At 42.1% G+C, this 19,324-nt stretch overlaps 1 protein-coding gene across 2 annotated transcripts in view; it reads right to left on the bottom strand.

Annotated features, from left to right (window-relative positions):
* Positions 1 to 4,750: 4,750 nt before the first annotated feature.
* The window catches only part of trpm6 (transient receptor potential cation channel, subfamily M, member 6), a 64,356-nt gene continuing 49,782 nt past the window's right edge, over positions 4,751 to 19,324 (bottom strand). For both annotated transcript variants that reach the window (XR_003751248.1, XR_003751247.1), the window contains 3 exons: positions 17,075 to 17,513; positions 8,011 to 8,053; positions 4,751 to 5,441 (listed from right to left, as the gene is read on the bottom strand). The gene's annotated coding sequence lies outside the window, so the exon portion shown is untranslated. The remainder of the gene's footprint in view (positions 5,442 to 8,010; positions 8,054 to 17,074; positions 17,514 to 19,324) is intronic.

Consider the following 19,324-nt stretch of genomic DNA (forward strand, 5'->3'; position numbering starts at 1 on the left):
GCCTGGTTTGAATACTTAGGAACATGTGATATTTCAGTTTTTCTTTGTTAATAAAAATGCAACAATTCTGTGTTTTCTGTCAATATGGGGTGCTGTGTGTAAACAATGAACTTAATGGCTGCAATATTACAAGAGAGAACTATATATTTATTTTTCACAAAAAAAATATTCCAGTAGGTTGGTACCTTAAACATAAGCGGCTGGAGGTATGAAAACTCCTTGAGAGCAACATTATTTCTTCTCCTCATGAGTGAGGTCTGCTACATCACTCGAGGTGAACAGTGATAGGCTCAGGAAGGCTCATTGTTAGCTTATAGTATTCCTATTTGCATATTTTGTTATTGTTGTTGTTGTCATACCAGGTTCTCATGTCAAGTACCCAGTTTTGACCTTGTTCTTAATGTATAAGACATTAAAACATTAAGACACCTTGAGTTTTTTATTTTTGCGACACTGTGGCACATGTGATAATTACATTTATGTGTAAAATTCCCATCGTGGTTTTTATAGACCAGTGCATGTATGTCCGTGGATTCGGCTGTGGGAAGGGTTTCAGCTGACAGGGACAGCAGTGGGAAGGGCTTTGCATGAGGTTTACCCGTGCTTGTATGTGATTGTGAAGTACAGAAAGTGGGGTGAAGGAAAAAAAACGAGCCTCTCAGGACCTTTTGGGAAGCAGTCGACATAAAAGGTTTTATTCCCCATCTCCCCATCACCACACAGTGCATTATATGTTTTTGTAAGGTATATAGCTCCCCCCCCCCCACTCCATCCAAGCTCCGAGCAATAACTGTGCTGTGTTTCGGCTGAGAGGAAGGGAGTGAAAGAGAGGCATTACAGGACATGAAGATTTGCCCCCTGGCCCTCTCTGGGTCTCTTGCACTTTACCTCCGCCTAGCCCACCCCCTTTTGCCTTGGCTTTTTTCTTTTTCCAACCACCCCCCCACCATTTCTTTTACTAAATTTGCCCCCCATTTTCCCTTTATCTCTGTCACTCTCTCCCCTGTTCTGCTTCGGAGCACTCACCTTGGGCAGCGGAGCCCCTTTTTCTGAGGCTGAGGCAACTCTGTCAATAAGGATACATCAGCGGCCCTGTAGTGAAGAGGATCCTCCCATTACCAACCCCCTACATCCCCCCCAGCAGCCCTCTCTGAGCCAGGGGGTGTTCCATTAGCCCCACCACCTGCTGTGCTGCCCCCCCATCGCACTCTACACAGGTCTCAAAGCAGCAGCCCGTACGCTCGCTCGCTCTCTCTCTCTGTCTCTCTCTACACACACACACACACACACACACACACACACAGTCTTCTACGCTTACATCAACAAGCCTTCCCCTGCACTTCCCAACGAACCCACCTATGTGCAAGCACAGACGGGGATTTTAAAAAAAGACAAATCACCGGGATCTCCACTCTTACACCCCTCCCTTCCTCCCCGACTCGGTGGTCGCGCGAAGACAAGGCAGTGCGGCGCAATTACCTTAATTGGTTTTGACTTCTTCATTTACATGACAAGTGCGTCCATGTCCTGGGAAACAACGGTCTGCTTCTCCCGCAAAGGGAGCTTTTGGTCAGCGTGGGCTGGGGGTCCCGGGAGGGGGGGTCAGGGGTCTTTCGATGGACGCTGCACACCAATATTGTCTGCTACTTAGCCCGGCTCATCACTGCTCGGCCCAGTCTGGAGTTGCCCCCCCCCCACCTGCCCTCGCCATTGTCATGCAGACAGTGACAACTCCGACAGGACGACATTCTTAAGGAGTGAAAGCGCTCATTAGTGCACAAGTGTTGCCTGATAGCTGCGAGTCTTTCCTCTCCGAGGACATGGCTGTTGTGTTAGTTTATCACTGCGCGCGGCACCAAGTTGAAGTATTATTATGTTAATTTCAGGGTGCGTAATGCCCCCCCTCAATGTTTGCTTTGCAGATGAAGAGGAGTTTTTTTCTCTCTCTCTCTCTCTCTCTCTCTCTCCCCGAAGTTCATCTGTCACAATTAATCTCATTTTAATTTTAATCTGTAACTAAGAGCTCCCAGCAGCAAAGGCAAAGGCCACGGCTTTGTTTAGTTTTTTTTTTTTTTTTTTCAGTGTTCACACAGCTCTGGTTAATGAACGAACATCTGTCTGGAAACTGGTTCAAAGGTACAGGTTGTATATTTCGTATTCATTATTGCCGTAAATTACTACAGTAATTAGCTGAATAAGGCACGGCTGTCTGTGGCTTTGATCACAATAATTATCCATGCTGTACATGCCGGATACAACTGAACACGTTTATATTTTTTGTAGGGGTGTCAATCAATAAAAATATTAATAACTAAGATGGCGTAGTTTAAAAGTAGCTAAGATACATTGGAATACATTTCAGATTTTGGCTGCGTATGAATATGTATATGCCTCAACGGCATCAAATCCGTCCGACTCCCAACTCACCTCGACTCTGCACTATTTTAGTTGAGTTGTTTATGATCATATTTAATTCTCTCTTTCTCGCTCTCTCTTTTGCCCGATCTCTCTTTGTATGTGTGTGAACAAATCCTTGCTCGAGGTACAACTTTGGATTAGCGGAAATTAAAGGAAATCAATTCTGTTTTTTTTACTCCCAGAGGGGATCTGCTGGCTGCAGTGCCAGTGCGATACACCATCACAACACTTCAGAACAAAAAGGTGTGTGTTCCGCGCAAAAGAGCCGCTCAGAAAGCTGCCTTTGTGCGCCATGTGAAAGAGCATTTAAAATTGAGGAGTTTTGATACCAAAGTTCTCTCTTCTGCATTTTTGAGCTGACAATGAAAAGGGAATGGTATAATGTGTAGGACTGAACAAAAGGCACCCTCGCGCTAAGAGAAGCCGAAACAGTGCCAAACGCAGGCCTCGAAACAAGAGGAAGATGAAATCTAAGGCTGGTGCTTTAGCGCACTTTCCTGGACTCCTGAAAAAGCGGCGTCTCGGTTCTCACGGCCTCCCGGGCTTGTTGGGTTGCCAGCGGAAGAACTGGCCACCTCTGAACTCTGCGTTACCTGGCCTACAGGTTCAGGTTCTTACCCGGGTGATACTGATATTGCCGTCCATTCTGTCCTGCTCTTTTTATTTTCTTTTGATAATTTGAAAAGTTGTTTGGGTGGAGCGAGGACTTTTTTTTTTTTTTTTTTTACATTATTATGTCTGAAATAGACTGCGTCTGTGTGGACGTCCTCAGGAGTATCCGGAAAATCTCAGGAGATGACGTTGCGCAGAGCTAATATTGGAATGTTCACGCTTCCTATGAGCACAGTGTGTTTTAGTTGTGGGAGTCGGCGTTTGTGTTTTGCTCATGAAGTACATGAAAGTCACAACCTTGTAATATAAAGCGCATGCTTTCCTCCTTCCCATCATTTGAAGAACATATCTGATCTCCCAGTCTGTGTTGGTGACGGTGTCTCAGTTTTCCTTTTATTATTTTTTTTATTAGCAGCTCAGACAGAGCGAGGTCCTTAATTGCAGCTGGGACCTGGGTAAACCCAGCACCAGCACAGAAAGGAAGAGGGGGATTGTTAACGTGTTACAGCATGGGCGTCTTCTGAGATTGCCTGCTTGATTGCTTCATAAGGACCCCATGGCACACAGCAATTAGGAGCTGTAAGACCTAAGGACCCCTCCGTCGCTCGACTGAGACTCCGCCGGCATCCATCCATTTGATCTGCGCTCTCAACCTTTCCCTTTTGGGGCGAAAGACTGAAATTGACAGAAGAGCCCGAAAGTGTTGGTTTGGGGAGAGGTTAATGACTTCTAGCACTGAGAACATCTGTAGTGGGTAATTGGTAATTGGCACCATAATGAAACAATTACATAGGTTTTAATGACACTGCACGTGTGCTTGGTTTGTTTATTCTCGAAAGACATGTAGGCACAGACAGAGGAGGCAATAGATTTTTTTTCTTACTACAATAACTAAGAACCAGAACTGCTTAACAGTTAATCATCAAATGCTAAATTAATTATAATTACTAGAACAGTAAAATATGTTATTAATATACAGTATATGATGTCTGATATAGATATTGTACATGTATAATATGTTAATAGCTCAAATTTTCGTTTATGAATATTTATTTAGAAATGTTTAACACCCAAAACTCCTGTCTAGACATTGGTGATGTTGTAAATGACTCTGGTGGCTGGAAGGGTCTGTTAATGATGGAATATCAGCATACATGTAGAGAGGAACTTTATCAGCAACAACTAGTCTCGAGTTCCAAAGTGTGCACCAGCAAATGTGCGTTTATTCTAAATTTGGTCTGTTACTAGTCATTATTTTCATTTCTAATGGATCATGAACTTTTGAATGGTAGACCTGGACCTGACATTGTGGACACAAATAACCTCATTTCAACTTGGCAGCTATGCCCATGATAAGGTCAACAGTTCTCAACTTCGACACACACACACACACATTTTATTAGATTTTTTTTTTTTACTTTTGTGTCTTCTGTTGAGCTATGCAGAGATGAATCATTGTTATTTTATAAAGTGCAAACTAATGTTTTTTTACTACTGTAATGAGAAAAAACATATTAAACAAACAACAGCTACAGTTGACTTTTTTTCAGTATATAAAAAGTATATTAAACTATTGATCCTGGTTCACCATAGCAGCCACAGTGCTGTTTAATCTACACATTGACATTACCCATAAAGACTCCCCCATCTCTTCCCACCGCCTGGTAAAGTGGCCGCAGGGGACAGGTTAGGATGAAGGCTTTGGTTCCAATGTGGGGGCTAGTTTTAATCCAATTCTTCACATGACACCACTGCCAGTGTGTGCCTGACAAATGGGAAGGTCATGCAACCTCCTGCTGCTCTCACATCAGTACCAGCAATATCTTTTTTGCTGGGGTCCTTTGCTTTTTGATGCACACACATGCAGTTCTAATGAGATTTAGTCCCTTAAAATGGAAGGAATTTTCCCGGTTTTCTGCTGAGAGAACGCTGTCACATGTGATGTCCGTTCAATCCTTTTAAAATGAGTGATAAGTCTGACAGGGACCGTCCCACCTGAGTCTTAACACCGTGCTATAAAGAGGAGCACAGATTTTTTTTTCTTTAGGCATCATGTCAGCACTCCCACTTCGCATAATGCTTCGAAATCCTGTATTGTTTTTTAAGGGATTACGCTTCGTTCCAAAGTGGCAGCGATTGGACAGACTCTACAAGGAGACACGTTGATGGCCAACAGTCAAATGACTGGCGGGCATATGAATAATACAGCGCTTCTTCAAGGATTACACAACCCTGCAGAGGGATTTCGGGCTTGGCAACACTCGTCTTGGGAGGCAAAAGATGGGGTTCTGGGAAGAATCCATCTGCCACACCTGATGTACGTTTTTCACCACCATCGGTTCGGCGTCGGCAGCCATACTGTATGCTTCCTGTATTATCAGCATGGCTCGTATGGTGGATGCTCATGGTTCCTGCGGACCCAGTGGAGAAGCAGCGATAATTAGGCCCGGGTCTTTCATGTGCATAAACCAATTCTTCCTGTGATGTACAGCATAATCATCTTTCATAGATCAGCATAATTCACATAATGCACATATCTTGAGGCATGTTGCTTGTTTTATTTAGCGGCAGTAGAGCGTTATTGTGGTAGAGCATGTGGTGTCCCGTGGCTACTGTACTCTGGGCAGAATTTATTCTGATGTGTCAATAATTTGTTTTTCTGATTAAAGTATACACAGCCAGCTTTGGAGGGGCTGCAGTAAGTGGAAATGATGGAATGTGCAGGAATACTCAGCAGTCAATACCCATGTCAGGGTAAATATCTTGACTAAATATGGATATATGATATATGTCATGGAGTTTTCTGGATATATGTCATGGAGTCATGACATATTTGCACATGCAATGCAGCCTTCCAATGTTAGGGCTGTGACCGGGCCTCATGTGACAGGGCCTGACTTTTTTAAGCAAAAAAAAACATACACTGTAAAATCATGAAATTTTCTAAATGGGGAATAAATGTGTGACGGGACCTGATGCTTTATCCCTCCATAAAAAAAAAGTTTAAGGTCGATGAGAGAACTCACCCTTGATCAATGTTAGTGTCACCTTATTCAAACAATGTCACTTCAATTTCTAGTCATAGATTTAAAAACACCTTCTGCTTTCATTAAATTTTTTTGTGTGATATTTTTGGTAAACATGACAGGACATGATGGCATCACGAGGACAGTAGTAAAATAAAGTCAACGTTGCACATCATCACCATTCATGAGCAGTGGGCAACCATGACAGGTACCTTTATGGGTCCGCTTCCTTACCAGCTGTAACATTCGTGCCACCTCTGCCACGCCCCCAGCGGTCTACCTCTCCCATGTATTATTGTGTGTTCTTCTGGGGCTCACTAGCACCCTGATTATTCCCACCTGTTCTTCATCACAGGTAAGTGGTGGTAATCACGGGTGCTTAGTGGGGTAATGACTTCTGATCGGTGATTGGTTAGTTTAGCGGTAATGGGTCTGTCCACTCCTCTTTATAACCAGCCGGTCCCTTTAGTCCTGCGTTCGGTCTCCCTCACACAACCAGAGTTCCTTGCTGCACTGCATGCTGTCATTAAACGGCAGTGATTGTGAACCCCACGGTAGGACAGGAACTCAACTCTCCCCTCTAGCCTCACTACAGCTCTGCCACGCCGCAGCTCCCGGAGACACCGGTTCGAGGCTTGTGAAGGACAAGGGCGCTCTTCAGCTCTCACGCTGAGGGCCTCGCTGAGGATCCTTCAACAAGACCTCTTGAGGAGAGGCGTGGCACTACAAGAAAGGACACTGTTTGTTTCATTTTTTTTCATGAGTTTGAAATAAATACGCCATTGTCATTTTTCAACCTGCGTCCTCCATTCATCACCTGAGCTAGAGGGGAACGTGACACCAGCCAGGCTACAGATTGTGTGAATTATGACTGTAAATTGTTGTTTTATTGTTATTTATAGAATTTGTGCATTTTAGGAATGTGTTTTTATTTGACATCCTCAGATGTTTTATTTCAGGACTGGAAATGAATGTTTTTGGTAGAACGTCCCTTGTGTGTAAGTGTCTGTGTATTTACCGTGTATACGGTAGATCTTTAGGGCCTTGTTCGATATGAACATATGCATATGTGTGCTTGGTAGTTGGTCTTTTGCAGTCGTTGGATTTGTCTCTTCGGGGCATTGTGGGGTTAGCTGAACAGGACAGATCTCTGTGGCACCTCCCCCTACCAACCCTTGCTGTCAGAGCTGCAGCATTGGGGCGCATAATTGACATTGTGGTTAACCGCGGCTGATGAATGACCTTGATTTCCTGTGTGTCTCTGGCTCTGCAGGAAGTCAAGGTAGCGAGGGCCTTGCTGATTCATACAAACGTTGTTAGGAGGCCATTAGGCCAGTAATAAGCCGTTCATCAGATGGTGGATGGTGGAGAGTAGGTGGAGTTACTCACCTGTTACTCCATCTTAATATTAATATCAACAATGCTGTGCTGATTTACATCACAATTCTTAACCCTTTAAAAGCATAAGGGACATACAAGGTGATGATGTGTTTCATTAAGGAAAACGGGGAACATTTATCGGTCAACGGTCAGAATTGTGTATTGTAGGGATTGTAATAACCATGTAATAAAAAATTCAATTAGGGTTTTCAACAGCAAAAACAATGGCGTTTCCACAAGCAGATCGTTTTTCTGCCATGCTTTTGTGCGAAATGACAACATGTGAGTAAGTTTCAATTCCAACACAAAGAGATGAAAGCCATTGCTAAGATGCCAGACTAAGAAATAAAGGCTTGTCTGGGCCATGAAACACTGCCAATGAACTACTAAAGATTGAAAGAATCTGAAAAACCTAAATGAAAAAAATTCAGGTCATCATTCAGGATATTTGAAAAGATAATTGTGAGCAGTGGGCAGCCATGGGGACGGTACCTTCATCAAGGGGACCTCAGTGGCACCTTGGTGGTTCAGGATTTGAACCCACAACCCCACGGTTACAAATCTGCTTCCTTACCTGCAAGGTCACCACTGTTCCTTTTGGGATGGTTTGGGATGAACTGAAAAGAAAGAGTAAGAGCAAAGCAACCTGTAAGTGCCACACATTTATGGAAGCATCTACAGCAGAGTTGGGAAGAACTTTTGAAAATATTTTTTCTATTGTAGAAATTATTCCATAAGTGTGTTCAGCTGTTATATCTGTCAAAGACAACAGCTTAGAATACATGAATGCATTAATCTTTTAACTTGTTTTATGCTTTCATTTTGGAGTACATTAAGACACTGAACTGCCTGGAAATAAAGAACTGCCTGGACTTTAATAAAGAAAAATGGACAAATTGGGGTGTTGACCCACAGTGTACACAGTGAACAAAGACACAGAATTTGTATCTATCCAATAGAGATTTTAAGGTGTTAAAGTGATGGGCCACAATAGGACTTACGTTACAGTGATTATCTCGTAGTTGTTAGGAACCACACAAAGAAGAATATAGCGCCAGCCTCCGTGGGAATTGCAGTGTACGCTGAACATGCTCGCAGAGTACACGGTGGACACTCACTCACCACTTTGCGTCATCTCGTATTTTGAGTCCACGTCTCCTCCAACATTCGCTCTTTCATCGCGTCACACCACGGCCCCAAGACAAATTCATTAGTGCTAATATGTTCGTCAGCAAGACATGTTCAATAGGCAACAATGATTACCTAGCAACATATGAAAGAAGGGGTAGTTGTCACAACCAAGGGGGGAAACAACGGACACCGAGGGTAAAGAAAAAGGAAGAGTTTATTGGGAAACATACAGGGAATGCCAATGGGGTTTGACTGTGTGTAGAACTCTCTGCCTCTTGACACTGCTCCCTGCATTCCTTGCCTTCACATGCCTTGCACACGGTTATGACCACTTTCCAGCTCTCCTGCAGCCGTGCAGTCCAAGACACACAAACACCCCTGTATGTTACACAAACACACAACATACACCACGAACCAGGCAGAGGGAGACACGGGAGAAGGGGAAACCTCGGGCTGCATGTTGGAGAACTGCTGTGCCCATGTATGGTGCCACCTGGTGATATGGAGCCCCAATCACAGCAATGTCAGCTGGGCACTTACATTTACAGCATTTATCAGACGCCCTTATCCAGAGCAGCTTACAATCAGTAGTTACAGGGTCCCCCCTGGAGCAAATTAGGGTTAAGTGTCTTGCTCAGGGACACAAGTGGGGTTTGAACCTGGGTGTTCTGGTTCATAGGTGAGTGTGTTACCCACTCGGTTACTACCACCCTACAGGGGCTCATCAGGTGCGCCTCTGGCGTCTGGGGGAGCTCAACGTCACAGTTGTGAATTGGATTCAAGTAATATTACATTACATGTCTGAGGTTATAGTGACATTTATGGTATTAAGAGCAGGCATGAAAGCAGGTAAAATGTTAAATCCTAGGTATGTACCAATCACCACATGCTGGGATTCTTCCTTTTTGTGCTGTGTAGTATGGTTTTACCAACTGACTAATACTGCAGCACCTGTTGGTTCCTTACAGGTCTGCTCTCCTGTTCCATTGCTGGGCCCCGTGTCACTCTTGTTCATTTACTGAGTTTGAACAAGGCCTTGCTACAGTCAATATCAGTTGCACTTGGGATCTACGATGATAAAATATCAAGACCTTCACTCAACAAAAATGACTTTGTGTTTTTTAAAAAAGTGTGTCATTCACTTCATATTCCTCTTCTCCATAATCCACACTTCCCTAAGCGCCACAGAATAAGGTTTGTTTTGGCGTCTTTCCACCATCCCCTTCTGCCTTTATATGCACATGCAGAAGAGAAATGAATATGGAAGACCAAGGAAAACCGACCCAAACTTTTTCCACGCTCATTATAAACATTTCTTTTCATTTTATTTCCCTTTTCTGCAACTTCCAGAAGTTCTTCACAAAGTTCCTCAACTCCTGTAGCTTGGGTGGAGAAATGGTTCTTGTTTTAACTATTCTTTATTCATGTGTTATTTGTTTATATGGATAAATTATTAAAAATTTGCTTCATTTTACAAAGGTTCTAGTTTGCAGTTAATGATTTCCTCCATTCTCTCCCTATGGGTCCTGTATGTAATTTTCTTGAATATAAAAGTTGCATTATTCATGTGTATCAGCAGACCACATCTATTAATTATGTCTTTCTTTTTAGGTCCTTACGTCTGTACATTTTGTCCTTTAAAAAAAAAAAAAGAAGCATACCAAGACATGAACACTTTTCCTGACCATGAGGTTAAAGATCATCTTAAGCCTCTGCAAAGCTCAGTGTGTTAAAATTCATGCTGTTTTCATATGTTAAGGAAGGGGGGTTGAACAGAGATGTAAATGGCCTTATTTAGTAATTTATAGATGTGGGAATTGAGTGAAACTCTCTACAGAGTCATAAACTATTGATGTGTCTAATCTTTTAGATCCTGCCAACATGATAATCATCAGCTGTATGACAGTGAGATGCCAAGAGCCCCTCCCACCCCGTCCATGCCCCACCACTTTCGACAGTGAGAAGGGCTGCTTCCTGTAAAACCAAACAAACACTTTCTGTGCATTGAGCTGAGATCCATTCCATGCTGCTAATAAGAGTGTGTACAAATGCAGGCAGGAAAAAGCCATCTTTACTCTGGGAAAAAACGCACAGACTTCCTCAGTTTACTGTGGACTTAATATGGTGTGCTTTGTTGACAACAGTCAAATAGTTCAGGGTCAGTGCTGCCGACAGCGGAGAGAAGCTGGTGTGTGAACGTGATGAATGGCCTCTACCGTCACCAGCTCACGACCCTACTGAACCCCCGTGGGAGAATTTGGAGGCAGCCTTTCTATCACCTTCATCAGAATTCCACATTCACCACGGTTTTTGTTTGTCGGAAGGATGGTGAGTCTGGAGAATATGGGCCAATGATAAGCTCATAGTACCAAGCACTTTTTATTACAAATTTATCGGAGATCTATTACATGGGTTTTATTTAGGCATGTTTTTTTGCTTTTTTTATATGTTTTATCAAAATTTTGCGTCAGTGCAGAAATGCATGAGATTTCCCCAGGATGCACAGTGTCTGTAGCTTTAAAAGAGGAGGAGAGAAGCGGACTATAGACGTTTGGGGGGCATTTGTGGAAATGACATCAACACCCTTCACTGTCCACAATGTTTGGCGCAGACAGGAAGTCGTGTCTGTGTTTGACCAGAAAAGAAATTAATGAGCCCACTGGTTCCACTAGAGTCTCACGTGACGAACCTAAAAAAATACATTTGTGCTCATTTTTACATGTTTGAAAGCCATGATGGTCAGTGGAGATAATGTTTTTTGGGGAGGGGTGGGAAATTCTCTGGGTGGGGAAAGCATGAGAAACGGGAGGTAACCTTTCCATTTATGATGACACTGCAGGACCATAGACAGGCTAGGGGAACTCGTTCTAATGTTAAATAATCTCATGAGGGAAATTTTCATGATAGGAAACCTTGAAAAGAATATGACAGAAAAAAGCACAAAATAGCATGATGAAGGTCCTGGCATTGGTAAATCAAGTGGATAAAATTGTTTACATTGTACATTTTTTTGTTCCACTAATTTGACAAAAATCTGATGATGTATGAATGCAAATAATTATTGTGAAAATATATATACAATATACAGTGTAGAGTTGTGTAAAAATTCTGATAAATTAAAATAAAATAATTTACTTAAAATAAAATTCCCATACTTTGTAATCTCCTTCATAATCATAAAAACATTGTTGTCCCAATCCATGTCAATGATGTACTTTAATTACTTTAGGTTGCCATCTATTACAGCTACACAGATGAATAATGTTTACCTCGCCATGCTGTAATATCCCTCGTGGCTTTTGCCTGAAGTGGTTTTGTATACAAAACAAATCAAATGTATTCTTTGGGTAGATCTTTAACATATGCCGCATAGCATCAATAATTCAGTGGTTCAGCTGCATTTTTAATTGTTAGAGTTCTTGAGCAAGTGTGTGTGTGTGTGTGTGTGTGTGTGTTTGGCGGGTAAACACAGAACAGCGACAACTACTTTAGATACAGTCACTGTTTAACAATCGTCAGTACAAGAAAAAATATATGAAAACATCAGAAAATAACTTAACACTAGTAGTAGAGGTGAACAATGTTCATTAAAAAAAAAAACATTTGTTATTTGTCAGTCTTCATTGTCTCTCATTCTACTGTACAGATAAAATACATCACATTTAAAACCAGCTCCTAAGACAAATGAAAGAATCATTTTGAAAGAATGAAAAATGTCATATAACCTTGGTTCTCAAACTACTGGTACATCAGGAGACATTTACAGCTGCTTAGTGTTATTATCTGGTCTCATGGAAAATATGAACCTCTGCTCACAGTCAAATAAAGTTGGAGGTGATACCATCTGTGAAAAGTCTGAGAACCAGTATCATAGAAAACTAAGTACAAATACATTTAAATTGTTATGCTTTATTTGCAAATGTGCGCATTTTGCTATTAGTAGCATCATACCGACGAGCATTATCATATGCATCCACAATCATGTGCACATCTGCATGTAACTGGTATACGAACACGAGTCAGGATCTCAGCAGGATTAAAGAATTTGCTTTATGATTCAAGCTCATCTGGTTGTTTCTCTCTCTCTCTCTCTCTTCCTCCCTGTCCTTAACACATGTACGTACTACCCTGCTGGAGGTAACGCTGGGAAATGCTGTTAGGCCCCATCAGTCAGTTGGTCTGTGGCCGGTGCTGGAGGGCTGCAGTGCTGGCTGCAATGCCTGCGCTCCCCTTTTGTCTTTGCTGCAGGCCACTCTGGCATGTTCACCATCACCCATCAGCCACTGAAGGTCATGCATGACCACTAACCGTCTGTGGCTTAGTCATACTAAGCACTTTTCACTTACTTTCTTGTGTGTGTGTGTGTGTGTGTGTGTGTGTGTGTGTGTGCGCGCTTGTTCCCACAGCTTTGCTAGGACTTACCTCATTTCCACGAATTTGAACAAAGTTAGCACAGTTGTTCACAAGTAAAGATTAATACCGACATTCCAGTTCCACGTTTCGCAGAATGTTTGATGATGTTGGAACAGTGAACCCAGGGGGTACTTCTCAGGTACAGACCAGGCACAATTGCAATAAGGGTACAGCCGAAGCACTTACCTGTCCATTACGCCAGATTTGTCATTTTTTGCTCAAAATTGTGCATTGTGGTTGTTAAAGCTGTACAGTTGAAAGATTTCTGTGTTTATTTTCCACTTAGCCATGTCCCTTAAACAACGAGTTGCAAATGCAATGTTTCAACTCAATGGTTGGGTGAACTTTGTTAAAATAATTCTCTTCACCATTATAATGAAACGTTTTAAATAACAAAGACTTGAAAAAAGACTCTAGCATTGTCATTGTTGTATGTATGTTAGATTCACAATGATTTGTTTAAGCAGCTTTGCATACGTGTCTCTCAATTAAAAGTGGGTAGTGTTATAACTTCTCATGTTTATGGACTAATTGTGGAAAAATCTCCCTGATTTTCAGCCCTAGTTTGGGTGGAATGATGAAAAAAAAAGCTATTCCAAAAGTACCTGGTCGACAGTGTTACCTTTGTTTCGGTACTATTGGCGCACACTTGTCATGACCCGGTCCGGAAGGGGTTACGGATCCCGGACCGGAGTTTCACGTTAGTCCTGTGTAACGTTCCCTCATCGTTTTCACCTGTGTCTTATTGTATAAAGCTGCCCTGTTCGTTTCTGTTCTCGGTCGGGTCTGTGTTATGTTACATGTTCACCATGTTACCGGATGTCTCCCCTGTCCTGTTCATCGCCCATTAAACCTCAGTTTCGTGACGTCATGTGAATGCGTCCTTCTTCCTCGTCCAGTTTCATCATCATCTCCTTTCACCTGCCTCGTCATGCCGACAAGGTTGTGACAATACTAATCTATGCGGCCATAGCCCCATAGGTCTTTTCCCCTTCCACTAACAAAGCGGCAGCACACTAATTTCACCACAATCAGATCCTATTTACACCACATATACCCATTTAATTTAGCCCTTTCCCCAATGGAGCCATATGCTGAAATGCATACATGGCAGATCTGATGTAGGCGCTGACTCTTGAGTTGAAATACAGCCTTTAAATCTATATCTTCAGTGACTATATTGATCATAATGTCTGTCCAAAGAAGCCAGAATAACAGTCGTTTCATTCATTCCCATCATGCTTTTTTCACAATAATCTTTTGAGACAAAGAGATAATGCCCTTGTGGAATAATAGGCCGCACTCGGAGCGCGATCCGAGCGGCTCTCTCTGTAAGCACTATAAACATTTCATTTTCGCCTGCAGCCTAACAGGCTTTCAGAGCATTTCTTCGCTTTCTCTTCTCCCTTGCTCTTTTCACACCATCACAATAGGTTGGTGATTACACAAGTCCTTTTTTTCGCAATGTTGAAGTATCATTTTCTGTTATTGGACAGACAAATTAAATGACTTACTGGAGTAAAAAAAAGTGCTGAGGCAGTATGGTTCACCTAGAAGAAAGACGTCTTTGCTATGAACAGTAATGGCTAATTACCATTAAAAAAAGCTGGATACACCATTTTTGGAAGAAAGATGTGGCCCACAGTGATACAGTATGCTGATGCAAGGTTCAGTCACGTTTTTAATGATATTTTATTCATCTGCTGGATGCTATGTGAAATATGTATGGGCTGAGTAAGACTTTAATGTTTAATGGTGCGCTGACTGGTGTAGAAAGTGAAGGGTGGGGACAGAGCACTACTACAGCCACAAGCGATTTGTTGGAAGGTTATAGGAAGAATGGACAGATGGATGGAGGGATGCAATATATAGAAAAATACGATACAAGCTACATGTTTCGACCCAGTTTGCCACCTAAAGCATCTCAAACATCACGGTTGTCCAAGGCTCCTCATGCATGATCAGCAGTCCAGTGAAAGCCATGTGAGAGAATGGGAGAATCCTGGCTGATTGTAATATTTAATTAAACCTCCGGCTCAGCGCACTGCTGAGCATTCACTCAGACTCGTTAAGCGGGCTTCCGTAGCGGCGCTTTACACTGCTGGAGTTGAGGCATGATGGAATCTGACAGCAGCGCCCGGGGCTTCCCCGGAGAGGGCGGAGCCTAACGACTGAGGGTGGAGGGGGGTTGGTGAGGAATGAGGAGGGGTGAGCTGTTTAGCTGTGGTTTCCTGTCAGGCTACAGCAAGCTTGGTTGCTGCTGTACCACTATATACATATGCAGGATTCCATAGTCATGCATAATGGCGTTTTACATATTTGTTGTATATTTACTATGCAGAACAGTGTAAAAGTTTTGAAAGGATTGTTGAAAGGATTTCAATGCAACTATGTTCCTAAATGATTGAGGGGTTATATAAAATAATAGTTTTTATTAAGCTAATAATTATTATTTAAAAGATTTGATTTCAGACAGCTAGAAACAGTGAAGGTCAGGCTGCCACACCTCATATTACATCCAATAACTGTAGGATCATGGAGCTGTAGAGATTTTATTGGGCAATGAATAGTTCAGGGAACTGAAATATTTGCATAGGACCATCTACTAAATATTGAAAATGTAAATATATAAAATATTTAACAGAAATATATGTGTAAACATAAGCATCTTACTTAATCTTCTCCAAGTTTATATAAAACTGAACTATATTCAATGCACTATAATCAATTAGCAACCTGTTCTTTCATGTGTGTCTGAATTCCATACACACACACACACACACACACACACACACAAGCCTGCATTATAGAATGCTGCAGCCATGCAAAATAATCAAATCAAGGAGAGGCACATTCATACACATGTGTCCCGGACTCATATGTTGTCTGCTCGCATGTTACCATAACCCGACAATTCTGACTCAACGTTCACGTCTACGTCCTTTCCCAGCAACACACGCTTCATCGTCTACACATGTTAACACACACTGACAGAGCAGAGAGACTTGGCTTGTTTTCCAGCTGTTGTTTCACTAACATTTGCATTAAAGTCACTTTGCCGGCAGTCAGCCAAACGAGGGATGGGGAGGAGTTCAGTCAGGTTACTGAGGGCATCTGCTAACACCAGGGGATCATCCGGCATAAAAAATAATCACAATATTTATAGCTCATACATGGTGAAATGTACGACAGTTCTTTTTCGTCTTGCCGAACAATGTCTACAGCTCTTAAAAATATGCACCGTACAGGTAATTCTGATTCAGCTCCCGGTGACGTAGTCACTAATACTAACGCTGCATGTCCTACTGAACAAGTCTGCACAAAGTACACCATCAGATTTTGTATTTTGAGAAATGGAGGAACACGTTAGTTATTTCTGTTGATATTTGGAGAAAGAATATTGTATTTGTACATGATCTGCTAGGACTTTGATCTTTACTGATCTTTACGGTGGACAGATCTGTGCGCTGTCCATGGTACTGATGTTCCATCCATCTGTCCCACCACCAGGATCGAGACGAGGCAGCTTGGTTCATGTAGACTGGGGGTTTAAACAATTACTAATGAACGTCTTCCACTCAATCAATCTTAAATCTTTCAGCGCTTTAATTAGTAAAGCAATTAGACACTCGCTAGGAAATCCTGTACACGAGGAGGCTCTCGGCGGACCATAATTTGCAGGGTTGGCCAATCATTGAACTACGTCTCTGCAGGAGAAATAACTCATGACTGCATTTTATTAAAGGAAAAGTCATTTTGTAGGAATAAATATTGTATGTCCATGTGGTTTAGAAATTGAAATGATTAATTTCTCCAATCATAAACAGGACTTACTACACTTCAGTGACAGGTCAAATGTTAGTTTTTGTTGGATAAGTGACTGAACAAAAAGCAACCTGGTGTTTAAGCAAAAGAAAATCTGTCCAGAGGGCACCGGCTTTGATGGTTTTTCCCCTTGGGCAGGGGGAGGGGTTCTGTATGATGGTGTAATACCTCTGGCATACGCCAAACAATCACCCAGCTAAACACACACACACACACACACACACACACACACACACACACAGCCAAATAATCAAAAAACACAAGCATACCTTTTTAATGTGTCGGCATGTCATCTTGCATGCTTGCCGTCAATTAATTTTTCAGTGAGTCTGTCAGTGGACAATCCCTGTTGCCAGGCAGATGAGCAGTACGCTGGTACTGGTGACCCGGCATCCTCACGTCTTTACTGTCTTCCCTCAAACATCTGGTAGGCCTGGTGCACTCATTCAAAATAAACAGAAATGTGGGAGACAAGAAGAACAACAATAGCATTGCCGTAACGTAAATTAACCAAACAAACCTGCTGTCAGAAGGCAACCCCAATGGGCTTATTGCAAATGGTGTCACTCTGAATGGAAATATGGTTGTTACAGGGTAAGGTAGTGGGTCCAACACTTGCCTCATCAGGATTCCAGTCATTAGTGCCAACAGTGGTCAATATCAGTATTGCCCTGATGACCTCTTCACCCATTTCACAGTGATCTTGTTCTATAGGAGTTTGAGCATGATTCTTATTAGTTTAGTAGAGCACAGTATCATCATGTCATATTGCAGTATTATTACTGAATTTACAATATGGTTCTGGGCCCCGGCCACTTCAGAACCATATCTGCCACTTCAATGTAATTTTCTGTTGTAATTAGTTATTTATTGCATCATAATAAAAGAAACCTTTCCCCTTGACCCAATGCAAATATCAGCAAATGGCATTTTAATGACATTTTTGTTGATGTCTTTCACAGAAGGTGCAAATGTTTTGGTTAATGCGCGGAGCCGTGCAAAGCCTCACCACGCCGGGGCCCGTGGATGTGCAGTGAAGCGCCGGAGTTTTGATTGTGCTGGTCAATGTGCACAATTCTGTGACTTCATGCCCCGAAGACTGAGTCTAGACACGAGCCAGCCAAGCTGCTCTGCTGACCTACATCCTACAGTCATTGGGCTTCGCTCACTCCTGCTGCAGCACGGGTGAGAGCAAGCGGTGGGGACGCGAGAGAGAGCTAGCGGGAGAGAGATATATGAAGAAGCTTTTAGTTGGGACAGTCAACTGGAATTGAGATCTGAGTAAAAAAAAAAATTTAAGTTGAACATGATGTTAAACTAATAATAGTGTAAAAATGTTTATATGGTGTTAATATATAATGCAGAGTTTTTTTTTCAGATATGGTGAGATACCAGCTGATCCATAACACTGAACTCCCATGTTCCTTTTCCTTTTCTTCAGTTGTTGAGAGAAACAGCTGGACTGTACTAATGCGTGTTTGTGTGTGTGAATGGGAAGGAGTGTTTTTCTTTACGGCTCGCTCCCAGACAGTGTTAAAGATCAGAATTAAGCGCTGGCTTAATAATGTCGAGCGTACATAATGTCAGTCAAATGCAAGTCAGGAGTAAATGTTCTGCAATGTCTGTTTTTGCACGAAGCTGTAATTGTGTTAAAACTAGCATTTTTTTTTTTTGCAGTGGTTGTATGTTTGAAAATACCATATCAAATAATTTAATAGGTTTACAGACAAATGAGATGAAGTGTAGCTTCCAATTCTGATAAGGTGGAAGGAATACTGTCTTATCTACACCAACCCTGGCCCATTAAATTCAGCTTTGAATCACTGTTACTCTTGATGTGCTGGCTCCGGCTGGCTATAAAATATCTTGGCATAATGATAAATTAGGAACTAAATGATGAACCCCCAACATTTTTTCTAATTTATTCCTGAAATTTGTTTCTGTCATTAGTAAGGGTGTTAGAAAATGTTGATACAGCAATATATTGCAATATTTTAGGTGGCGATCTTGTATCGCGGCTACAACCTCCAATCCTGTAGATGGCGCTGTACAGCTGGGTACTTTGACATACTTCTTGGCAGAGTGAAACACAAACCGCGACAGAAGGCTTGATTGTCATTACGGAGTCCTGTTGAACATGTAAAAAAAATAAGCCTGGCAGTATAGAATTTGGATAAAGGAAACGTAATTTGCAAGATGTCACACTCAAGCAACGCAAGCAATTTATGAGATAATTTCAGCAGGAACCCCCCAGGTACAGTACAGCAACAACCAAAGCCTATCAACACAAAACGACCAAAACCAAAGCCTATCGACACAAAATGTGTGCTGAATACCGCAAACAAACTTCTATCCATCCAAAAAAAAACAACAATTTGTGCATTTATATCAGGTTCAGGTACATGGAGCCGCACTAGTGTGACCCCAACTCAGGAGGAGTTGAAAAAAAATCTCTTCTCTCTGCAGAAAGAGTGGCGCTTACAAGCGATTACTGGACTTCGCGAGCCACCGAATCTTAC

This window comes from Denticeps clupeoides, chromosome 11 (assembly GCF_900700375.1).
Source record: "Denticeps clupeoides chromosome 11, fDenClu1.1, whole genome shotgun sequence".
Taxonomy (NCBI): domain Eukaryota; kingdom Metazoa; phylum Chordata; class Actinopteri; order Clupeiformes; family Denticipitidae; genus Denticeps; species Denticeps clupeoides.